The following is a 25817-nucleotide window of genomic DNA, read 5'->3' as shown; positions in this document are numbered from 1 at the left end:
TTAAACCGGATGTGATGTCACTTTTTGGTGGATGATCCATATACGCGAATTTCAGGAGTCTTCTGCCCCGCCCCTGCGCCATACTGAATACTCTGCGTTTACAACATTTTCCGCTGGCCGACATACCCGACAGTATGAATTCTGAATTAAGTGCGACACAAGAGCGACGTATGAATCCACAGTCGCATTGCTGCCGCACTTAATTGAATTGAATTCGACACGGCAGAAATGCGACGTATGAACTGGGCTTATGTCTTATCAAAGTTTTTTGTCTGTTAATCAAATATACATAATCTTAAGATTATGTCTTATCAAGGTTTTTTGTTCGTTGATCAATCAATCGGTCAACAATTTATGTAAACATGTGCCTAAGAGCTAAGTAAACTCGATCAAAATACGTATGTGTATACAACAACAACAACAACAACAACAACAACAAAAAAGTTACCTTTCTTTTAATCATTATAATTTAATAGTAGGGTTTTCCCAGAATTAACGTTCTGGGAAAAGCTCAAGCTGACTTCCAAAATCAATACTGAGAGTGAGAGGCAGGTGTTACGACCTGTGTGGCTACTATGTGCCAGAGCTGTATATTGCTCTCTGCACTACCTGAGATTGTATCACCAGTTAGAAGAAGTCACAAAGTTGACCACCATAGCTTGGAATTCTGTTTTTGGAAACTAAATTAACGCCGACACTCTGAGATCCACCCTTCGGGCGAAATAGCGTTAATGTTCTCTCACATCCTTGCCTTCTGCTGCAAAAATACTGGCAAAAAGTAAAATCGATAAAGCAAAACAAGTCAAATCAGTCGATCAGTCAGTACCTTACTCTCTCAAGAACCAGCCAATCGAATTTCAGGCTGCTCAAGCACACTGTAAGAGAACACAAATGTGTTTCTTGGTTTTGAGTGCACTCTATTTACAGGGCTTGTACGGGAATGCAAACTTAATTTTATACCGTTGCACTGTTAAAAATGTCAATAGAACGGACTTTTTTTTTCATTTGTTAACTAATAATGAGAAAAAGCTTGTTCCATTCGGATCAGGGGCTTTTCTTTTCCTGGTAAATGTTAGAAAAAGTCGTCAAGTTACCACTACTCAAATTTGCTTGGTGCCTAAAAGCCACCCTCTCCGCCCTGTCTGAAAAGGGTTAAGAGATCTCGGTAAATAAAAACATGTCGCCTCTCCTTAGCGAACAATAAGCCAAAAAAAAAAATCTTAAAACAATTTAAAGATGAAAAAATAGATAAAGATGAATACAAACAGCCAAAGTGTAGATTATCTCTCTCACTGGTTTTATTTTAATAAACATTTTTTTTTAACAGCATGCACTACAAGATACTTTGAGTAACCTTTAAATATTTAGTATTATAACATGCAAACTGCTACGTAGTCCTTTGTGAAAGACTGCTGCAACAGCTTGTGCAATCAATATTGAGTAAAGGTAATCAGAAAAACCTAATTCTATATAAGCAGGAGGCAAAATTTATACTGTACTTAAATTTACGAGAGAGAATTACAGTCGAACCTCCACTAACGGTCACCTCTCTACAACGGCCACTTTTTTGGTCCCGGCAGACGTACATTCACTGTTATTTTAACCCCTCTACAATGACCACCTCTCCACAACAGCAACAGCCACTAATACTCGTCCCAACTGCCAAATAACCTCTCGACAACAGCCAGTTAACCAACGAATGAGGAGCCTCTCCCCAAGCTAAGGTGGCCCTAGTGGAGAGGTTCGACTGTAACTTAATTTAAGTAGGTAAATGAGCCAGACACCAGCATGCTATGTCTGATCTCTACATCAAATGGATATAGTCTCATAAAGCTAATCTAATGTGTAACTGACACATCATGCAAGAAAACTGAACAAATATCAGGCCAAAGATCTCTGCTTTTTAGAACATAGTTGATAGCTCTCACTGCATTGCAAACTTTCACCAGGATGTAACACCAAACTGTCCATGCTGTTTATACGGGACACCATTCACAAGCTCTGCGTATTTGACACCTTAATTCTGGTGTTGTAGTTTCAGTTCAGTGTAGGTTTTGAATAAATTCAGCTTATAAATTGGCCTCATTTACCTATATTCGCCGGAGGCACTCGTAGCAGTGTAGTTGCTTACTCTGCTTGTAATCCCGCTACACGGGATGGCTATTATGCTGACATACATGTAGCTGTTCTGTCGAGTTTTTTTGCTTGGTAAGAATGCTAATTTGCAAAATACAAATTAACCAAATTAGTTTTCTCTCCTTACGACACTACACTGCATTAAAAGATCTCATATTTTGCAAGTAATGCTGCTGATTATATCACAGCAGTGTTTTGCCAAAGGTGGACCTCAACTGATAAGTCATAAGTCTACAGGACCAAAACAACACCCATTCTGTTAAAGCTACCACCGGCAGAATTTATCCAAGCCTACCCAAAACGACATTCGGGAGACTGCTATATTTGATGTTGTTCTTTTCCCCCAAGTTTTCTTGTTCTCTGCTGGGAGAGATTCTTTCCTAATTGTTGTACTCTGACTACCAAAGCTTATGCTTAATAGATCCTTGGCCTGATCTATAAATTGAATATATGGCTTTACTTTATCTTCTTATTGCTCATAAATAAAGCAGTTACAACTGAGCCGGTAATAACAGTTTATAGTATGTGTCTAAGTAAAAACCGTCTCCTAGGTGTTTCTTTTTTCTTTTTGTTTTTTGTTTATATTTATAGTCAACGAACGCATAACCTGCGATCAGGTGCCCTTTAGATAGACGTATATGAGAACGGCCGCTTGCAGGTGCAACGTTCACAAGCAAGAAAGGCACCAGTTAATTACTTTTTTTAACAATTACATTCACAAATATCCACTTGACCTGAGGCAAACAATTGTGTTAATACAATTTTCAGTGATAAATGGCAAGAACAACAAAATATGGAAACAACAAACGCAAGTGAAGTGATGTTATTCAAATGAATGAATGAATCTCATTCACCGACTGTGTGGCATGTTTACTAGCCTGGCCGTGTCGTAGGTTAGTAAATAGGCCTTGATACTAAGGGCAGTGACTAAAGCGTCATAAGCCGAGCTTGTCGACCGACCAGAATACCTGACTCTTACTTCACTTCGGAAAATTGTATTAACAGCAATTATCTTTAATTAGTGAAATATTTTGTAAATGAAAAACGAAATTAACTTTTAAATGATCCAGTAATGTCACAATGCTATATATTACTATATGTGAAAGGTTCGGGAAAGACCGTTAGACAAAAGTTAACCCCAAATAAGAGTTAAAGTGTTTGATTTGTGCACTTTAACGGCCTAGTGCCTTACACCTTGACATTGGACAGATGAATAAGATGATGGTAATATATGTCCGATTTCTCCAGGTTTGATTGCAGTATTTAATCATGTCTTTCTTCCTCTAGGCATTTATTATTCAGCAATCATGTATCGTAGCTCTGCTTTGGTTGATTTCTTACCTTTCCTAGTAATATTGTGCTTAAGATATCTAAATTAAACCCAGTTTGAACGTCTGCTTGTCGGCACAATTAGTTGGTTCAGAATCTCAACCTAATATAGAAACCACAGCGTGTGTATCATCATCTTGTTCATCCACCTGTTAAAATACACCCGGTACCCTGTGCTCTTTGATGTAAATTATTCCTTCGCTGCTTAATTTAAGCATACGTAGTTAGCTGTGGGCACAGTTTCATTCAATGGTTGTTGAGAACTGACTAACATCTGAAGCTCTCTTTAAGTATTGCGTACCTGTACTAAGTAATGCACATTATACAAACAAATTAACCACACTGTGTACAATTACCCTGAAGTGTCAACTTTATAATCCTAAAAAATGTCCAGTTTGAGAAATAAACAACCCTTAAGGGATGTAATGAGTTAGACATGCAACAAAACTCATCTCACAACGAAAATTGCCTTCTACAAGGATGCTAAACAAAATTAACCACTTAATAAGTGTTAAGTTTAAGTCATTAGTGCACTTTTATTGGGTTATAAATCCCCCGCTGATATTGTCAACGGACCGATGGATAGAGGGCAGCCGAGTAGTGCAAGTCCGGCAAATACCGCTTGGACTGAAGTAAATATGAAGTACGGAAAGAAATATTTTTTTCATCATGCTGGTACTACACGTTGAATCAACATATTAACTCTTCTGTTCCAAGAGAATCGAGTTTGATTCAGTCTTCCTATGTATCCTCTTTTAGTAACGCTTTACACTTAATCTTAGGTTAAGAAAAATTCAGAATGAAATAGGAAAGATGTGAAGAAGATGTACATAACTTCTCTAAACTTCTTTAACTGTTTTAAACTAAAATTCAGTTTTCTCATCAGAAATAATACCTTCACAATGAACAATCTATATCAACTATCAGAACTCTTAATCAGTGGCAATTGTTTAAATTAGTGATATATGATATGATGTTCGCAGGGTGCTCTCTAGCAAATATCTGTGTTGCTATACCCTCAAAATGTTCTATCATCTGCTTCGGGGACCCCTTGTTCCAGTCAAAACAAAGCTTGTCTTATATACAGTTCTAGTCTAAAATGTTGGTCAAAAAGCTGAAAACAGCAACAAGGGTCTACTTAGGCTAAAACATAGAAGTATTCCATCAACTGACTACAATATATCCCTGGTTTATACAACGTTATGATGATTAAACAATGTAACTTTTAGCATACAAGGAGCTGCCATTATTGGGAATGGATCATTTTAATTATGCCAATCAATGCTGTTTATACGAGGACCACCCAACGAAGGGCGACAGTTGGCAAATAGAAACAGATTCACATTCGTTGACACAACCACAGCTTGATATTTTGGAAACAAGTTGGTAAACTATAACTTTCCAAAAGAAAATGTTACATTTCCTATTCTCGAGATACAGCGAAAACCTAGCCACTAGAGTACTGATCTTTTTAGATTTTCTACCATGCAGCATTTCCAAGGACGATAATGGCACCTAATGAAAAATGCCCAGGTAAATCTATGTAAATTCTGTTCATGCCTTGTCTTCAAGTTACTATGCTAGTTACATTTAAGTAGTATCACATACCATAGCTACATGGATCTTTTTAGAATAATCATATGCCACTTGTTCATTTTGCTTACTTATTACAATGCTGTTTCATAAGTAACACTTTCCTCTCCAAGAGATCCTTTGGAACCAGTGGAAGATGAATCATCTGTTTTTGGTTTGCATTTTGCACGGTTGAGCTTTTTTCTGCCCTCTTGTTCTGTTTAATCAAAGAAATAAAACAAAATCACATGTATGATCAGGTCATGGTCGATTAATCCATCTATCAAGAGAAGATGATTTTTCTCTTGTCCATCTATCCTTTCCTGTCTCAATACCTCCAAACATTCTTTCATCCATCCATCCACCTGTCGTTCGTCCACCTGCCCACTCATCTATCTACCCATCCATCTCTCTGTCTCTTCCCCTCTCTATTTTTCTTGCTCCTTCCTTCCTTCTTTCCTCCCTCCCTTCCTTCCTTGCGTCCTTCCTCCGTTCCTCAGTCACATCTAATAGCCAGGCAGTCAGTTAATCATTCAACTTTGTAAATGAACAGACAGCTTATCGCTCAATATGTCAGGCAATTTGAAAACGACTGATAGTGCAACAAAGAATATCCAAGTTACGACTTTGTGAGATTCCTTTCAATTTTGCCCATCTGCACAGTGTTATATGACTTTAAAGTATTAATGTTGTTTCCTTCTTTATTCATGCACTATGTTTTTTTAAAAATGCATAAATAATGTTATTATTCATACCAACGAAATAATGTTGCCCAGAGTTAGTCTTGACTGGTCTACTTTTCTCTGTTAGCTTTGCTTCAGAGTGTTTATTAAAACGATTTTCGAAACTAAGACTGTTTGATAGACAAACACTACTATTGTGTCTTTTTGGCAATTAAATAATGCAATGAAGTCAATGAAGTTCTTTGGTATTTTTAAGTAACACGTTTCTTGCTTACTTTTTTGCGAGGACAACTTAGGCTGAGTGTCACCTGGTTCCAAACTCTCCTCAGTTTCTTGTTCTGCATTTAGACAAAACAAAAATGCCAAATACTAATGTAGCTATGGACTAATAAGAAAGTCGAGAACAATATTCCTTGCACAAATTCTCTATATTATTGGCTAAAAAAGAGTGTTTGTTTTTAAAACCTAAATTTGTAGACGTACCTAATCAGCGCTGGTCGCGGGAAAACAGCACGGATCACCCAAAAAATAATGATAAGCAACAAACCTGAAATAAAGATTTGGATTTTGCCTCCCGCGCTGTCTACTTGCGACTCGCGTGTTTACCTGTGACCTGCACTGATTAGACACTCCATCAAGAGCACACTCCACTCAGTGAAAATTTGTTTCTCAAACATAGATGTTGTTGCAGCTTACTGGAAGACGAGGCTGGCAAAACAAGACGAATTGTAGTCCTTTTTCGTACGTCTGCTGAAAGAAAAAAAAAATAACGTAAGCATTGTTTTAGCTATGCCTTTAAGAATACAGCTAAACAACAGGCTAGTAGGCCATTGCATATTCGGCATTGTTCAACAGGTTATATTCAGAACGGTTAATACCGGCACGACATTGTCACACCCAAAGTGTAGCTGGTAGCAAATGAGAAAGTCATTCGATTCAGTTCAAATTTGCGAGAAAAATGTTGATGATAAAAGCTGATGCTATAAAAGGAAAGTGAGGAGTGCTGGTATTTGTTGGGAGAGAGCCACAAGACTAGCCCAAGACAGAGAGATCTGGAGGCACCTCGTTGAGGCCCCATGTGCCACTGGGCATTATGGGATTGAGTGAGTGAGTGTTAAAATGTTAACCAGATGTCAAGTAACCTGCCAAACAACAACCGAAACTCGCAAACTATGAACAAAACAGTTATCGATTGTGAATCCTTAAGCTTTTGGACATGCATGCAAAACAAATATACGGCTTCTTATTTACATATATTCTTTCCGGGGGGGGGAAAGGCTAAGGCTATCCCAATGGTTTATATTAATTTGAGAAGTTCTTAAAATACTCCCAGTTCTGGTGGAACTGGTATTCTTTGCTATATTGTCCCTGAAGCAACAAACAACAAATAGCTACAAATCAGAGGCATAAAATAGATAACTTCAGTAAAGTTTTTCGTAGCACACCGGCCTTGAATATCCCATTTGTGTTTGTCTTTGTAAACATGCTCGCTTTAACATTCTTGTGGTTACTGAAAAATCCTGTTACTTGATGCAGGATATTTTATATGCCTCGAAACATTGCGTAACTAGTTAGTGTGCAGTAACCAGTTGCCACTTCAACTTATCTGTGAACAGGTCCTACAATAAAGCAAAATCACTGTTCCATATGAATGCTCAACAGAGTAGTTGAAGTTTGTGTTTATTGGCAATGTAATGCATCATCAATGATTTACCTCGAACAACAGAAATATCTTTTTCTCTTTGCTCTGCATTTAAAAAAGAAAGAGAATTAACCATGCAGTTTCAAAGTGTGTTAGTGAGTCAGTGATATTCCTCACAGAGCAGTTACAACCAGTCATTTCTACCTTACAGAAGAGCACCAAGTGACATCGCAATTTCTCGTTTTATTCTTCATTTTATTTGCTGTCTTTGATTAACAATTATTTTGTCAGTGTGATCAAAAGTGGTCATATTGTTCTGTTTAATTTCGTTACTCGCAGAGGGAACAACGTGCAGGTGAAACCTGTTAGATAGAATTGAATGTACGGGAAGAAATATTTACTTTCGACTAGAGGAGATAAAAACACACAGGGAAGATATAGGCAGACCTACGGTGAGCAGAAGCTTGTTCTGAAAACATAAAAAATCTCTATATGAAAGCATTACGGTCTTATGGTCTTACCAGGAGTTGAAAAATAGTTGTTCTACTTCCTGAACCCGTTGAACTATTGTACAATGTGGTAAAAGAACAAACTTGGTTTCTTTCTCTGCCACTACAAGTCTTATCTTCACGGGCTTGGCCACTCGACTAAGCTGAGCCACTAGTATTTCACGTGCAAGTGATTATCTCGCACCCTCGACTAAGGGAGCATTCATACTATGCCGTACAAATTTGAAAACGCAGCTTTATTTCTACGATCAGGCCTACTGTTCACACTAACCCATTACAAAACAGCTTTTTTGAAAACGTTCTTCAAAGCCGGAAAACATTTTGCCAAACGACGGCGTCACGATAATCATGTGATTTTCCCGACCGAGTTTTCCTCAACCACAAATCCAAAATAGCCAGTGATTGTCATGTTATTAATAATCATCATGTTATTGGTGTAAAGTGGATGGAAAACATTTGATGCGTTTTCCGAGTGAAACCTTCATTTTCAAATTCCCCGACACATTGTGGGTAGAGCCTAACACTGGGAAAAATAAGGGACTTGTGGCAGGCTAAACACAATAGGAATTAGATAATGTCAGATCAGTTTGTGAGAAGAGAGAGAAAAGGAAAATAATCTTACAAAAGAAAAAAAAAGAAAAATTATCAAAAAATAAACTACCTTGTTCTGGAGGAGGCAAACCGACAACTGCCAACTCTATCCCCCCGCACTCGGCCTCTCCTTGATACACATGAAGAAGAAAGCAAACAAAGGCAACCAATCAGATTACGATGATAATTGTGTATCAAATAACTGAAAAAAATACCTTCCATGCCATCGGGTTCTTCATTTTCATCTATTCCCTCCTGGTTTTGTTGCCTTTTGTCTCTTTGCCTTTTTTTCGCGGGGTTGAAAGGTACTAAAACTATCGCAAAATAGCCAGCAAATCTTTTGCATGAGTGCCATATATTGCCTTTTATGTACTAAACTTAAGACAGGCATAAAGCAAGAGAGACGATGATCTTGTGGTCTCTTGCATAAAGCTTCCAGTAACAAATAATAGAGTCTTAAAAAAGTACACGCAATAACAAGTAAATTATATGGGCCGTCATCACCAAAAATATAACCCGGCGTGATAAATTTTGCTGTTTATTTTAATGGCAATGGATATCAACATATTTGGTTCAAAGATATCCTCCAGGGAAATAGAAAAAAACAAACGAACATAAATAATCAAAAAATAAGTTACCTTGTTCTGGTGGAGGCAAGCCAACAGGTGCCAACTCTATCATTCTACCCTCGGCAACTCCTTGGAAGAAACAAAGGAGCAAGCAAACAAAACCCACAAATCAATCAATCAGAAATTGCTTCATAACTCATTGTTCAGAATGAATAAGAGATGACCATGGTTAGTTGCTAGTATCATTTGTAAACCAATTGCGTAAAAAATACCTTCCACATCATCATGTTGTACATTATCCTCTATTCCCTGCTGGTCTTGTTGCTCTTCTTCTCTCTGATCTGTTACAATTAGGAGTAAAAATTACGTATTTAACTGTTAGTAGTGTGGACGACGATTTACTTATCATGTAAACACAAAAAGCAAATCTGTTGTGCTCCCATTACAACTGTTACCAGTCTTACGTTTCATAAGAGCTTGAAAAGGACAGCATCTGTGTAAAATTATTCTTTTACTCTGGAACAATTTTAATGATGTCACAAAAAGAATTCTTTAGAGGGGGTCGTGCAAGTAAAATACTAAAAGAAATTTCTGTCTATCTCGAAGGGTAGCACTGTACCACAAATTCTGCCACCTTTCCATAGCATCACTTTGCTTACTGCAAACTGAAAAGTTTACATCACCCAGTCGGATTAGTTGATAAAGCCCTCGTGAAAATATTGAGGGGCCGCACGAGGATAAAAAATAATAAAATTTAAAGACGATCTCTGTCTGAAACGATTTAAAAAAATACAAGCTTTCGACTGCCTGAACTACAGTCTTCGACCAGTAAAATGTGAATGACAAGAGGCGAAGAAAAAGAAGAAAATTGAATAAAAATTCGTCAAATTGCGAAATAATAAAAATGCAAATAATTATGAATGTTTGTTAAAAAAGAATGTTATATTGTCCCATACATTGGGAGGCTGTTTGATATGTCACGCTTCCAGTGTCTTTCTTGTTCTACTTTCTTCTCTCTACTTTTAGAAACATTTATATTTGAACCGCTCACTTTACGCTTTGTGAGAGCGGAAAAATAGGCAGAAAGATAAGCGAGAAATTCAACAATGGATGTACATTTCATGATAAAAGCACCCATATTTAGTCGACAGGGATTCTATATATTCCAAGCACACAGTGTTCTTAAGGGCACATATTACCTTTTACGAGTGCTAGCTATGCCTTCATTTTCCGTTTTTTACTCTGCTATAGAAATTGGTCTATATTCACTGTATAGAAAGAAGGTGATCTCTACCTTCAAACTAAATTTAAAAAAAAATCGTTAGGTCCCGGTGCTCGTTTCCGAGAAAAAAAAACGACACTTTGTCTCTCACCATTTTGTGTTGTGTATATGCACGCGCTCGTGAGCGCGTGCTAATGACTTGAAAATCGTGCGCAGTAGGGATGCGCAATGCAAAAGAGTTACATCTGTTCTGGCCTTATGTTTACTGTCATGATGAGAATTAAAATCAAGGTATCTGTCAATTCATGTGCACTACCTGGGCAATATAAATTTTTTTTTTTTAACAAACATTCATAATTATTTGCATTTTTATTATTTTGCAATTTCATGTATTTTTATTCAATTTTCGTGGCTTCTTGCCATTCACATTTTACCCGTCGAAGACTGTAGTTCAGGCAGTCGAAAGCTTGTATTTTTTTTTAATTGTTTCAGCCAGAGATCGTTTTTAAATTTTAGGTATATCTGGCTGGTATCTGGTTAGCCCACATCGAAAACAGCCTTGCAGTCCCGTTTGCAGATGCCCCCCTCCTTCGTTTACTTCTACGAGTTATCAAGCGGACAATTGGACTCTTCTCGCGCCGCTGTCTACCTATCACCATGTCAGTCAAGCGCCAGCTAAAAGGACCTTTGGCAGATGACCCTTGGATCGCATCGCAGGACAAACTCATGCTCTGGTCAGCCTTTACTCTGGCCTTCTTTACCTTATTACGTTCGAGCGAGTTCACCTCACCATTTTCAATTTAATTCAACCCGCTGATACACCTGTCCGCTCAGACATCAGTTTTTCCTCCGACAGATCTTTATCATTGTACCTGAAATCATCCAAAACTGATCCTTTCCGGATGGGCTGTTCCATTACGCTCACCCTTCTGGCCGTTCGGTCTGTGCAGTACAGGCAATGCGCTGTTACCTGGCTCACCAGCCTTCAGGCGATTCCAACCCCCTTTATTTCTTCTCATCAGGGCATTTCTTACCAGGGACAGTACACTCAATACATCAAGAAACCTGCCTCAATACTCCAAGCAGTCCCTGCCCAGCTGGCCACCACCCATAGTACCCCACGACCAGCTTGGGATCCAAGCACAGGACAATGTAGACCTCGTTAAAGTTGTATTAATATTTTTCACTACGTACCTGGCAGTATTTGGGGTATAATTTGGGTGCACACCTTCCACTAAGCTATCGCGTGCGTCAGGCTGGGTGGTTCCCTTACCCCACCTTAGTTTTAGCAACCTAAAAGTAGCTACGTTGGGGGACTTCGTTATCTGGGTAAGTTCGCTATCACCCCAATTCATTCACTGGCTGTGTCGACTAACCGCCCAAGGCTTTCTACCCTCATTTATTATCTCTGAGTGCGTCCGCCAACTGCACAATTTCTGCTGTGGGGTGTGGGTCCGCTAACCGTCCCACTTTGTGTTTGTGTTTTAATTTGGGATTTGAGTCCGCTAACCGCCCCACTTAATTTGCAGGGTGTGTCCGCTAACCACCCAATTACCTGTCCAGGGTGTGTCGCTACCAACCACTCTCGTTGCTCTCCCAAGGAGCACCCAGTGTCCATGGTCCCAGTTACTGCCAGATTTGTCTTTATTTCATTCATACAATATCATTAGAGAGCGAATTGTTGTTAACCAGCGATAAAGTCTTCCTTTGTTTATCAGCTTTATTTATCACGTGATATGCAAGGCAGAGTCATGGAATAATTGTTAAGTATACCTTCTTGGTCTTGATTACAGCAAGGAAATATGCTCTTCAAGTAGTTCCACAGTCTTCCCAGTTTGTTCTTTAAGATGCTTTGAACCTTGGTAAGCGATAAATAAATGTTACTACTTGGTAAACTTAGACATCGTGACATTTTTATGCTTTGAACTCGAAAAATGTGAGTTTTTGATAAATAGAAGAAGAAGGAGCTTTATTACCAGTATATATAGAATACTTACATACATAAGTAGATAATATGTAGGTTTAACCAAGCCTAAAAGCAGAGCTCCCATAAAATACTTTTAATTTACTTGATACGATAACGAACAAAACTAGGAAAACAGACAACACAATATGCAAATTACCACGTGCAAATGTCGAATAGCAAATCCTGAACAAAAGATAGTCCAATCAAAGAAATGTTTCAGTAACTTCTTCAAGAATGGTTATCATTCAAGATAAGGCCATGAAATGCATTTGAATATTGGTTTTGCCGACGGCTTTGCAGTCATTTGAAATCTGTGATCTGTGTTTAAGACACAGTTGAAAGCTCATTGATTGTCATGTCTTTGCGGCCATCGAGGGAACGAAAACTTCTCCAGGTTTTCCTTACCAGCAAAGTTTTTATTTTACGGTTTTCTTTCCATTTTAAGGCCAAAAGAGAAAATGTTTTGTGTTATGAACGAAAAAAATCTTGATGGCTTACAAAATTTTCTTAGGTATGGGACTCCGCTCGCACGCCTTCGACGTGCAGCAGCTTCGCTACAACTGTGCAGATGTAACAAAAGTTACTCCAGTAACTGAGAAGCTTAACTTAAGCCAAGTAATTTATTTGCATTTTTAAGATTACAAATTGGCTCACAATGAGCTCGGCGAGAGAAAAAAATGAAAAACACGCAAAGAGGTATAAGATACATGTAAGAAAAAAAAAAAAATGAATCTCAGAGTTTGAAATTAGGCACTATGGTATGAATTGAAAAGTTTTTCCGTAAGCTGTGCTTTAAAACAGTTGAAAAAAGATGCCTTATACTTTTATCCAAGCGGTTGAAAAACAAGATTCTTTATATTTTATATTTTCATCCAAGCTGTTCGAATACTTAGAAGCTAAAAGACATATATCTAATTTCCCGTAGTTTGTTTTGACTTGATCAAAACAATAGGTAAGTTTTGAGACAAATCTAGTTTTTTAACTTTGACTAGATTAGAATTCTGATAGATTATCTGTGCGGGAAAACAGCTGCTGTATGATTCTTAACTTTAGTCTGAAGAAAAATCAAAGGTGTTCATTTGTGCTTGACTCCCGTATCTTTGACTAGAATTTCCCATCAAGAAGATATTACCCTGCATTGCACACAGAAGGTAGTAACCGGTGGTTTGTAGTATATGACGCAGACTAGAAGATGAGCGCAGTTCTTTTTGGTTCTTTTTCAATTTTACTTACTGATCTTTTTACTAAAAATGGGGTGGGGGAGGGGGAGGAGAGGCTGAAGCCTCCACCAGTCCCTGCTTCCGCACAGTCCCTGGGCAGAAGGCTACAGGTGAAGAAAGAGTAACGTCCACGTAGATATTGTATTACTGCAGATAAACAAAATAGTCTCAAATTTTAGAAGCAAGAAACTGGTTCTTACCTGTGGTGTAGATAACGTGTACAGGATGGGGTTTAAGGCCGAGTTTATCGGGAGCACAAACACAGCTAGCCACACAGCTAGGTCTCCAGGAGAAGAGAAAGACTTTTCCAAGATTGACCTGAGTCCAATGACTATCACGGGCATCCAGCAGGCACAATCGGTAAGGATGATACAGAAAACCCGCCTAGCAAGGGCTCTTTCTCTTTTTGCGGTGGCTGATTTGGATCTGGCTTGGATCTCTCTGGCAGTACCTTGGCGAGCCATACGCCGACTCGATAGGTAGGACTTAGCGAATATCATGGTATAAGCAACCGTGATAAAGAGGAAAATGGCAAAGTTAAGGCCAACAAAGAAAGCAGCGGAGTACTCCCATCCTACTGGCTTTTTAGAAGTAAGTTGCAGTGGCAGGCAAACAACAGATCTGCCATAGTAAGTGTGGTACCCGTAGGGGTGATCAAAATACGGAAGGCCAAACATTGGAAAGAATGCAATCAGGAAACCAACAACCCAGATAATGAAGCACAGAATGTGCGTCGCCCTTGGCGTAAGAGCAGTACCATCGTAAGGGAACACAATATTCTTAAGCCGGTCAGCGGAGATCAGAGACATCATCATTAAAGACACCTCACTGGATAACAAAGCGATAGCCCCTGTAAGCTGACAAGACCAACCAGTACGCCACTTGAAGTCATGCAGGTAATACTTCCCAGACCACAGAAGATCTTTCGTACCCAATGTGTATAGATATATTCCGTTCAAGCCATCAGACACCGCCAAATGCCTTAACATGATGTTCTGTACCACGTTTTTTTCTTTGAAGATCCTTCTCCAGATGAGAACGAATACCGAACCAATGATTGAGAGGGATCCTATCACTCAGATACTTGTCCTTGGGGCTGGATTCCTGAACATGCTCTCACAATTGGCAAAGTTGTCGTTGAAAGCAAAGTCACAGCCAGCGTCTTCCTTGTGCAGATGGCAGCACATCAGGTTCGTGTCCACAGTCCTAAAATCCATTAAATATCTGTATTACAACCATAGAGCACTTTGGGAAAGGTACCCTTTCTTTAGTAACCTACAAGAACTCTCTTGTCAAATGTGAGATTAAAATTGCTATCTTTTGTTGTAACAAATCATGCACTTGGAGATTTGAGACTTTTTCCTATAGTTATAATAGTGGCATAGGACGAAATATGAAACATCATGCAGACTGTAGTTACCACAGCATCATCTTATCCTCGACTATATGAAGTTGAATTTATGCTTAACTGTGCTCAATACAGGTTAATCTCGTTCAACAATGATAAGAATGAAAAGCCTTTTCTTACTGATTAATTCGTGGTTGGTCTAGTTAAATCACGATCTATTGACAATCTTACACTCTCATGATGTGCTTTAAATTCTTAAAGAATCCCTCTGGAAGCTCGTTCATCTCGTTGTAATGCATGTATCTGTAAGTTAAGAAGTTCCATAAATGGTATATTCGTTACAAGTACCAAGATTTGTATACATAGAGGTCTACAACTCAATTTGGTGATAACTGAGTGAAAAGAATGTGAAAATTGGACCAGGTTGCAAGCCGAGTCCAATTTGGCCTTCATAAAAAAAGGTTTGAATTACATTATTTCTGTTGCCGATACTTCAATTCAACAACGTTTGAAGTTTTTGGATCATAACTTATTCTACAAGTCCAGCCAGTTTTTGCAAAGTAAAACTTCTATACGACCAAAACCATGGGCTTACATCCGCGTTACAAAGTTTCTTACTTAGTACTTTATATAACGTTCACGCAATGTCAAATCCGATTAAAGATAGAAAACTACAGTTCTGCGGCAGTGACATCCTCCTCTCGTGTTCGACCCATCTAACTGGCGAACACTCTTCCAGTAGCGCCAATTTAGTTACAGGACATTTCATTACATCAAACTTGGTCTTTACTTTAGATGCTCGTACAATATTGTCCAGGAAAAACTTTCACGATTCTACCAAGAGGCCTCTAACCTCTTGTGACTGCATAGTCATTAACTAGTATCAAATCTCCGATCTTGACATTGGCAGTAGGCTGTAGCCGTTTCTTACGGGTAATCAGACCAGGTAGGTACTCTTGTAACCACTGATTCCAAAAGTGGGTCGCTGCTCGCCAACGTTTGTGACTTGATATCTCCTTGTCAACAAAGAAACCGGGTGGTTAGTTAAGAGTTCCTCTTCCGATGATGAACTGATTCGGAGTTACAACTTCAAGAGCATCCACATCTGAGCTTACTTCAGTCAGAGGACGACTGTTCACAAGCCATTCCACTTCAGCAAAGGCGGTTAATAACACTTTGTCAGTAAGGACTTAATTCTGTAGGACAACATCTACGGCTTTCTTGCCCGATATCATGAGGCGCTCCCATACACCGCCCATATCAGGCGTGGCTGGAGGGTTGAACACCCGCTGAATTCCTTCTTGACTCAACACACCTCCTATCGTATCTTGGTTCCAATCATCGTTACACACGCGTAACTCACGGTTTGCTCCTACAAAATTTGTTCTATTGTCAGAGTAGATGACAGTTGGTTTACCTCTTCTAACAATAAATCGTCTAAGACACGTATTGAAGCAGTCAGTAAATAAGGAAAATGCAACGTCCAAATGAATTGCTCTAGTCACCAGGCAAGTAAAGAGACAGCCATATCTCTTCTCCTGTTTTCTTAAATGCTTCACCTTAAGCAGTCCAAAGAAATCCACACCAACTTTAGAGAATGCTGGTGCAATTTGTAGACGATCATATGGGAGACTCCCCATCATGGTGTAGGACTGGTTTTGCTCCTCGCCGTCAGCAGCAAGAACACTGATGAAGAATCTTTCGTACTGTAGCACGGCAGCGCAAGATCCAATACTGTTGTCTAAACTCATTTTGGGCATGGTCCACTCCTTCATGTTTCAGTCTCTCATGACAATTCATGACGATGATACAGGTAAACTCATGATCGGGTGATAACACTATCGACTATCACTATCGGGTGACGACTGCAAAATGGAATGTCGGCTCTCTCAATTCGACCACCGGCACGAAGAATTCCATGTACATCAAGAAGGGTGTTAGACATTCCAATTTACTCTTGCTTGAAACATGCTGTTTCGACTTGAGTGCTGCAACTTCTTGAGGAAATGATTCCTCTTGGGTACTGCGGATCCAAAACTTTCGGGCTTGCTCTATCTCTTTAACCAACAAAGTACCAATATGACGTTCCGATTTCGAGTGCCTACAGTTGTAGATAAACTGGGCAAGGCACGCAGTTACTCTGAGAAACGTGGTCAGAGATGAGTACTTAGCTGGAGAAAAGTACTTGTCCTTTGGATCTTTCACTACACCAATCCAGGTCACAGTTGTTTCTTGGGCCTGTGGGTCATCAATGGATTACTTGGAAGGTTCAAGCATTGAATTTCTCTTCGGCCATTTCTTTTCAGCTAGGAGCAAGAAGGCAACGACTGCCAGATGTGATCGTAGTCACTAGTAATCCCCTATTACCATCATCACCTGGGTTTAACAGTCCTGGACAGTGATTCCATTGTCAGGGCTCGGTTGAATTCAGGATCTCACCAATTCGGTTGGCGATAAAGGCGGGGTGGCGTTTACACACTTCATGAATCCACTGAAACTCAATGCTGCTATCTGTCCAGAAATAGGTAGAGTCAATGATATAATCATGTTCCATGATTACTACCAATGATAACGTCACACGCAAAATGGCAGCCTGCAATTCAAGGTTTGGTATGCTTAAGGGTTACTTGGGTGCCACCCGAGTCTTGGCCGTAACAAATGAACATTTTACTGCTCCACTGACATAGCAGATTCGAATATAAGCCATTGAGCAGAGTGCCTGTTCGCTGGCATCCCCAAAGACATGAAGCTCCATTTCTGATGGGCTGTCTGGAACATGACAATAAAAACGGGGGATGCGAGATTGTGAAATTCTACCCAGCTGTTCTTGCCACCTAGACCACTCCTCTAGAAACTCTGATGGCAGTACATCATCCTAACCAATACCAAACTGCCACCCTAGCTGAAGAAGGATTTTTACCCTGACCAGGAATGGAGCTAGGAATCCAATGGGATCAAAGAGTGATGCTATCAGGCTCAGCATCTTGCGACGAGTGTCGGCCATGTTCCACTTTACAACCTCATAGACAAAACAGTCTGAATTGGTGTCCCAGATGACACCAAGAGCACGTTCCATAGAAATGATGACATTTTCATCCACGAGAGCTTTTTCCAATTCTGGTATTTGCTCAATCACTTTTTCCTTATTTGAGATCTGCTTGGTCAAGTGAAAACCTCCCAGGTTAAGCATTTCATCAAATTGTTGTTGCAGTTCCATAGCTTCATCGGTTGATTTAACAGACTTGAAAAAGAGTCATCCATGTGAAAGTTTCGTTTCACAGCTAGAGCGGTGATTAGAAACTCCAACTCATTACCTTCAGTACTTCTCAACAGGGTATAGTTGGAACAAGTGGGCGTACATTTCCCTCCAATGTGGCTTTCACAACAAGAGAGGGTTTGCCAAATCTGTATTCCTATTCCTTCAGTGCTTCATAGTAAGAATCTCCACTGTAACCACATCCTTCATTTGGAGACTTAGCTCTTCCAATCACAGAACTCTGAAGATGTTGCATTTTCCTATTAAGGGCCCATTAACCGATTCATGCGCGCGCTCGCGCGCGTTGTTAGGGGGGTGAAATTTCACTTCCGGCTACTTAGGTCGGCCTGAGCGTGGAAAATATAAAAACTCAATAACTTGCAAATTCGCTTAAATTTTAGATGTTTTTTCTTTGTGTTTCACAAGATTTCAAACTAAAAAAAAGTACAAGCAAAGACAAAATAAGTGAAAAAGAAAAAAACAGGAGCAAACGAAAGGGAAAAACTGACTCCGTGTGGCCTTGTTTGATCCTACCGGAGTTCACTGGTAGTGTAAATTAGGCACGCTCTGATAGGGTAACTTCCAATGTACATCAAACGCACTTCCGGTTTCTTTAAATGCTAAAGAAGACGCGGTTCGTCATTAAATCCAGCCTTTTTCAACGAGTTTCGATTAAAGCCAACGTTGAAAAGATAGCTATGCATTCCTTTTTCGAAGGCATGCTTTTTTCATAAAAATTTCGAATTTTTCAACATTTTGAAATTTCTCAAAATGTGACCTTTTAGAAATGAAACAAAATCTATGCATAGAGTGATGAGGATTTAATATAAAATATTAAATCAATGAAAAAAATCCCGATAAAGTAATTTGCCTTGGAGCCTTTACATTTTTTCAGTATTAGTCACATGACCATGGGCGTGGCCTAAGACGTCATCACTAGTGTTACTGATCACTATAAAGTTAAAACACACGGAATAACTCTGATATAACCAAAAATGACAAGGTTATACGAGAATAAATTATCCCTAGCAACGGCTTAACAAGATCAGTTAATGGGCCCTTAAGGAGAAGATTGGCATCATGAACAATTGATTTAAACATTGGAGACCAATCAGACCAGTCTAAAGGATCACCATCAAACCTGTTTAGACGTAGTTTAGGAAGAGCGTCACGAGTAGACTGACCGCAAAACAGGAGTTTCTGGTTGTTTGTACTTGTTAAAGCTGATGGCTGTGCTTGTAAATCTCCAATCCATCAGTGATAAGATGGCAATGTTTCTTTAGGATTGGCAGTCCTTGAACTCTGACGGACTGCTGACTTTGGCTACTGAAATGATGATGAGGATTTAACAGCTTCTGCAGTGACTTTGGTTGATAATACAGTTCCATGATCGATTCACTTCTGCTTCATGGAAAAGACCAGTTACAGGTTTAGGAATTATGGGTAAGTGTCCTACCACAGCAGTTGATGGAGCAAATTCCAAAGATTCATCCGCAAAATCAAGCAATGGATTAGGCAGAGCTTTAGGGTCATTATCTTCATTTTGCGCCTTTCAGATATTGCTGCTTCTGCTATGAGGCGTGCAGCCTCGTCCTTGGCTTCCTGTGTCTCTTCTTTCTTCAGCCTTGAATTTGAGCCTTTCAGCTTCGTCTTGAACAAGTTCAATCTTTCTTTTAACCTCCGGTTCCTTTTCGAACTCCTCCATTCTTCGATGTTCCTCCAAGGCAAGCTGCTTTGTCATTTTTACCCCAATTTCGGATCTTGTCGTAGTAGAAGTTTTGCTTAAGCTTGATTTAACCGAGCTTGATCCGCTAGAACGTTCCTCTGCTCTTTCGTCAAGGTGCCCGTTAGCCTCCAGTTGAGCTTCTTGAACTCTTTCGTGCTGTTTCTCGTACCAATCTAAACTGATTTCGTGTTCGTTCTCTAGTATTACAGAGACGAGTTCATCATCAAGGTCTTAAGCTTCGATGAGATATACTTGCAGATTGTTTACATAGCTTCAATAATAGCTTTCCGTCCGTATTGTTCAATGGTTGATTCTAATTTCTTCAGAGTGTTAGTTATTCTTCTTTTGACCGCAGCACTTTTGTTCTTTAAACTCATAATTCTTGTGCTCACTGTTTGGGTTGTGCGAGCTGAATCCAAAGGGCGTCCGCCATCGGCGATCCCCTTCGGTCAAATCCATACCAAATTACCAAATTCCACACCACTTCTGCGATTCGCTCGTTCTATCTCGCTTCCAAGGATCAGAAAAATGTTGCCGATACTTCAATTCAACAACATTTGTAGTTTTTTTACCATAATTTATTTCACACGTTCAGCCAGTTTTGACAAAGCCAAATTTTTACAGGACGAAAGCTACGTGCTTACATCCGGGTTACAAAGGCTCTAACTTAGTTCCTGATATCATGGCTACGTAATGTCAAATCCGATTAAAGATAGAAAACTACTGTTCTGTGGCGGTAACAATTTCTCCATGCAGTCGCGATACGTGTTAACTTCTGTTCAGTTCTTATATTCACTTGCATTATTCACCATCAATATCAATTACGTTCTCACAACGTGACCAGCTCCCCGTTGCCACCAATATCGCAAACGTCATCTGTTCGAATCCCATTCAAGCCTGATTTTTTTATTCAGGCTTTCATTTCACAACTGCTTAACTTGTGTATATAACTGCGATGATCATTCATATCGTAACATATTTCTTCGTAGTTCAAATATATGATCTCTCGTACATTCACTTGCATTCTATATATTGAGTGTACTAAAAACACAAATACTTTATTAAAAAGGTAAGGCTAATACTCACAACAGCATTAAACGTGGAACATGCTTGAAATTCGCAATAGACACACTCCTAAGCTGGTTGTCAAATATGTTTCTGAGGGAAATGAAGAATAATTGCAATCAAGGTGGCTGGCAACAGTTTCCAGCACTTTTCCAACAACTATACTCTGACGGAACATTAATATCACAGTTTATCAAGTGAAACTATTTTACTAATATCACATAAATGCCCAGCCATTGGTGAACTAATGCTGGTAATTTCAAAAATTTAATATGGCACTGGACTCCATCCTCAGAATTTTTTTAACCTTGCAAAACGTTACGTCTCATCTCGAGCTAACTATATAATGGACCTTTTCGGCGATACAGCGGCCATTTTGAATTCTGTTGTTTCAAATAGCTATTATGGGATGCTGAGGGGTCAAATTAGCATGTATTTGATCTCCTGAGCATCCCATAAGAGCTATTTGAAACAACAGAATTCAAAATGGCTGCCGTATAGCCAAAAAAGTCCATTGGTCGGCAGGATATGATAAAACTGAATACAGTTTTGAGAGCCAACACTTAGTTTGTCCCTCTTATGTCAACAACCGGCGTTCCCCCACGCCAAAAAAAAAAAAAATAAATAAAAAATAAAGGATTATTGGGAACCTATGATATATGTTCTCGCTCGTTTAGCTATATTCCTGGGTTAACGGTGCAATGGTGCTTTCTACGTTGTTAACTAAACGTCACAGCCTACACGGCCCGAGATTTCATTCTGTAACAAGCATTACAGGATATTGTTATGTCGGTTACCATCAAATATATACCTACATTGACAGGAGATTCCTTACACCTTCGAAAATCCCTTCAGGCAACTCTTTGAGTTCGTTCTCCGAAAGATAACTTAAAATGAGAGAGAAATAATTACGACAGGAGGGTCACTTACACCTTCCCAATAGCTTATCGCTAAAAGTATGGATCGCTATGACTACAAAATAAGGATGGCTTACAGTGTTTCAGCCAGAAAATTTTACTCGAGGGCCAAAGTGGCCCCTGAAGTCTTTTTTAGGGACCAAGTTTTAGGAAAGGGGAGAAAAAAATGCATTAGAGTACGGAGGAAAATAAAGCAGTTTATTAGGATCTATGATAAAAATTGATAGTAAGTGCTTTTTGAAGTGTTTCTACTCAAAAAAGTTTCTTTTGAATCAGGCACTAGTATAAAGGACCCGTAAATTACAAGAGAACAATCTATAGGCATACACGACGTAGTCAATGATCAAGGGTTCGCAATGCGTTATAGGGCGATTTCCAGCACGGTCAGCCATTTCAGGAAGTTTTCCGCTGTGAGAGAATCAATAAAGCAAAGGAAACGGATGGATTGACTTTTTTTCTTATGTTGCATGCTTTAGAAGGAAAGATCTTTCAATATAATTTCGTAGAAGGACATATTGTGTGACAAAATAACTGTTGTTGATCGGTAACGCACAGAAATGTAGTCGCCATAATGGCGACTGAGCGAGAAGTTTTGGTCGCCAAAGATGAAATGGTAATTGCATTGGCCATCGTATCGGTCACAATTTGGAAACCTGGGATGGCTGTTAAAATACTATGCCTGTGTTAAGCGTGCAGCCTTGTAAAAGAAAAGGGCCAAATTGGCCCTTTTTTCGTTTTTCTGGGGACCATCTCTGATTGCAACGTGGGATTCCCGCAGTGGCGCGGTCTGGCGGAAATACTGCCGCCGGCTTATATGTCTGCTGACATAGCTTATCAACAACAAAAACGACACATCCTGTAAAAAAGACAGGCTTTATTTAATCTGTAATAATATCTGTCCCACTCCTCTCTTCCGCAGTTTCCTCCATGGGAAACTAAAATAGCTACGTTTACCTACTTTTCAGTTTCTTTTAACCTCCAACGCAGATGCTCTTTGGGTTGAAAGAGAGATTGCGTGGCGAGCTCAAAAATAGCCTGCATAGGAGGCTGAGTCTCTTTACAAATTTGATTTATCCAATAACGTTATAAGATGTTTATAACTAACTTTATTTGCACCAAAAAAATGTGCACATGCAAATAGGGTGCCAGCAGGGAAGAACTTAATCTTCATACAAAGCTGACCCTCTTAATAAAATAAGCTTAAATCCCTTAGTAAACTTTTAATGTGGCGAGTAATGTAGATTACTTCCATGCTTGAACATGGAATATTAAGCAGTGAAAAACTACACAAGGGAACTCTTAAAAACACTTAAGGGGTTTACAAATAACAATGAGCACAAATAGTCTTTGACATGTCTGGTCCTGCACTTGTCAAAGAACCTTATGCATGTAAACTCAATCTTCTTTGGTAATTAAAATACCCTGGGGATCATTCAACTACTGCTCGTCGACGTGTCAGGTTGGACTTATTCAGATCTCAAAGTTTGCCATTAATATCTTCACTTACAGGTCATACAAATTCACCAAGCCTTGGAATTGATTAGGATGAAGCTTTTTAAGCTTATTTCGGTCCATTTTCCTGTAGAATTGTAGAGTTAGAGAGACATTTATGAAGCAGAAGCGGTTTGGTGCTACATAATAGTAAAAACTATGAAATAACTTTTTCGCATCACAAATCTTCTGGAAAAACCATTAAAATATTTCTGGTTCTAGTTCGTCTTAAAAGGCTTTTTTTTTTTCAAAATGATTTTCACGTTTTTCGCGAATTGACAGATTGAGACGAAAATCGTGTCCATATATAACAGCTATAAGTTTCATTTCTATGGTTTACATAACTACAATATCTATATCTGAAACTTCTTGCTCTAGTTTTTTCCAGAAAATCTTTAGTTTAGTGGATGGGGGAAGACTAGTGTAGCCAATGTTTCCAGTTGAGAAACGAAACTTATCTTGAAGGTTCTATGGAGAATCTGGATGATAGTTAAACGTGCTTAAACTGTCCACAAGCGAATGACTGATTGCGTTTGTATCTAGTCTTAAGTTTTCTGTTTGAAATACTTTAGTGAGGTAATTGATGATTCATTGCTTCTGTGGAATGTTATGAAAAAAAGAACCTATGTTGACGTACTCAGGCGAAATCTAATCGCTCTTTTTTCATTTAATTCCACTTGAAATCGGGAATTAATAATCTCGTGAAATGTTGCGTAACCAAAATCGCGAAATTAAGTAGGCGCCAAATTAATTACGAATAAGGTACCTTGAAATCACAGCAATGCTCTGAAAATTGACATAAAAAAAAAATTGATTGCGTGAGTAACCTTAACATAATGCTTTTACTTACAGCGTCTTAAGCGCGGTGAGATTAGAAAAGATCTTTGGCGGTAACTCCTCGATTTGGTTTTCAGGCAGAAATCTACAATTTGAAAGGATAAGCCGCAACAACATGATATAACATGAACAGAGATCAAGAGTATTCATGATACTGTGAAAAACGGCTTCTCACTGTTGTATTTGAATTATGCGCACAAGATACAACTAAAACTCGTAACTATTTCTTGTAAACCAAAATGGCAAAGAAATGCATATAACGTTGCTTATATACCACTGTTAAAAAGAGTCCTACTCACAGCCTTTTAAGGGTTGCAAGAGCATCAAAAAGTCCTTCTGGTAAACGTTTTAGTTTATTGCTGGATAAATTTCTAAAGGCGACAAATAGATTGACATTAAGTAGTTTTTATTCTACAATCGATCGATTGATCAATTGATCGATCGATCAATGGACTGCTGACATAATTTTACCGTTCCCAATCCTGCTGTCCCAATTTCCCCAGTGCCAAGGGACTGGGGAAATTGGTTCGTTATATCGACAAAATTCCCTTAGCTGTAACAACGTCAACAAAACAAATAGGGCGTGTAGTTTGCTCGCAGAGTAAGATAGAAAACAGGGTTTTTGACAAGGAGACTAATCTAATCTGCGCTAATGCAGAGCCCAGAGGTGTCGTTCACAGTTGGATCAGTTGAGTGCAGAAATTAAGAAAAGGAAAACAAAACTGACCATTCCTATACTACTTTTAACATGAGATTGAATGAAGATACAATTCGCAGGCCATTGTTAACAAAACACATAACTTCACTCTATGAGTGAGTCCTTGTTTTTTTCTTGGGGGGGGGGTTGGAAGTGGGGAAGGGGAGGCGTTCGCTGGGCGTCTATTAGACAAGGGACGTTTATTAGAGGGGAACTTCGAATACAAATTTTACTCTTGAGAGAAGGGGGCATTTATTAGCTACGAGGCCTTTATTTGAGAGTGGAAGTTGATTAGATTATTCACGGTAGGGTAAATACCTAAGCCCCATTTTTGGTACGTTTCGGGGGCATATCAGGCACGTTTGTCTCGCCATGGGAATCTTGTGTCGACTCCGTCTCACTAAAATACGAAGGCTGAAAAAAAGCTCTTTTAAGTGTCAGATAGTGGGTGTACAACGGACATTTCACGCTTAGACCTTCGTTATTGTGTTAAACACACCAATGAAGTTCGAAGCTGAAAACTCACTATTTGATACCTTAAATCAGCTTTCCAGCCTTGTGGAGCTTTTGTGTTTCATTAAGGGAACCAAAAACTGAAGTGCTTGCTGTTTGCATGATCTTGCTGCATACTAACACCTCTTGCAATTTTTTGACGCTCAGATTGATCTTTCTTCACTTCCGACGTAATGTCATGGAGCCACTCATGAAAGTTATCTCTTCTTAATACCAATATACTGAATCTAGTGAATCTTCGGTTTGTCAAATATGGTACGTTGCGGTAAATCAAGCACGCAGTCAAGGCAATCAAGTAATATGTCGAACACGAGAGACAGTGTTTCATCGGAATATCGAAACACCGAGCAGAGTGTTAAAAATACGACGCGTAGCCGAGTATTTTTGACAAAATTCGAGATGTTTGGATAGCCGATGAAACACTGTCTCGAGTGTTTGATATACCTTCTCAAACAAAACAAACACTAAGGAGTAGACGGTGAAGTAAAATTGTCAAAATTTATGCTAATTAAGACCGGTATCCAAACC

General features: G+C 39.1%; 1 pseudogene across 1 annotated transcript; it reads right to left on the bottom strand.

Annotated features, from left to right (window-relative positions):
- Window positions 1-1298: 1298 nt before the first annotated feature.
- Window positions 1299-24154, bottom strand: LOC145479906 (G-protein coupled receptor GRL101-like; annotated as a pseudogene). Its single transcript, XR_014048476.1, has 14 exons — window positions 24093-24154; window positions 23259-23330; window positions 21650-21721; window positions 20856-20927; window positions 15019-15090; window positions 13640-14645; window positions 12027-12111; window positions 9304-9372; window positions 9101-9160; window positions 8533-8592; window positions 7435-7467; window positions 6417-6470; window positions 5996-6058; window positions 1299-5254 (listed from the first exon to the last, which is right to left on the bottom strand). The product of XR_014048476.1 is annotated as a G-protein coupled receptor GRL101-like (transcript).
- Window positions 24155-25817: the final 1663 nt, after the last annotated feature.

This window comes from Orbicella franksi, chromosome 2, assembly GCF_964199315.1.
Source record: "Orbicella franksi chromosome 2, jaOrbFran1.1, whole genome shotgun sequence".
In the NCBI taxonomy this organism is placed as follows: Eukaryota; Metazoa; Cnidaria; class Anthozoa; order Scleractinia; family Merulinidae; genus Orbicella; species Orbicella franksi.
The sequence above is the reverse complement of the archived record's forward strand: the minus strand, read 5'-3'. Positions and strand labels throughout refer to the sequence as shown.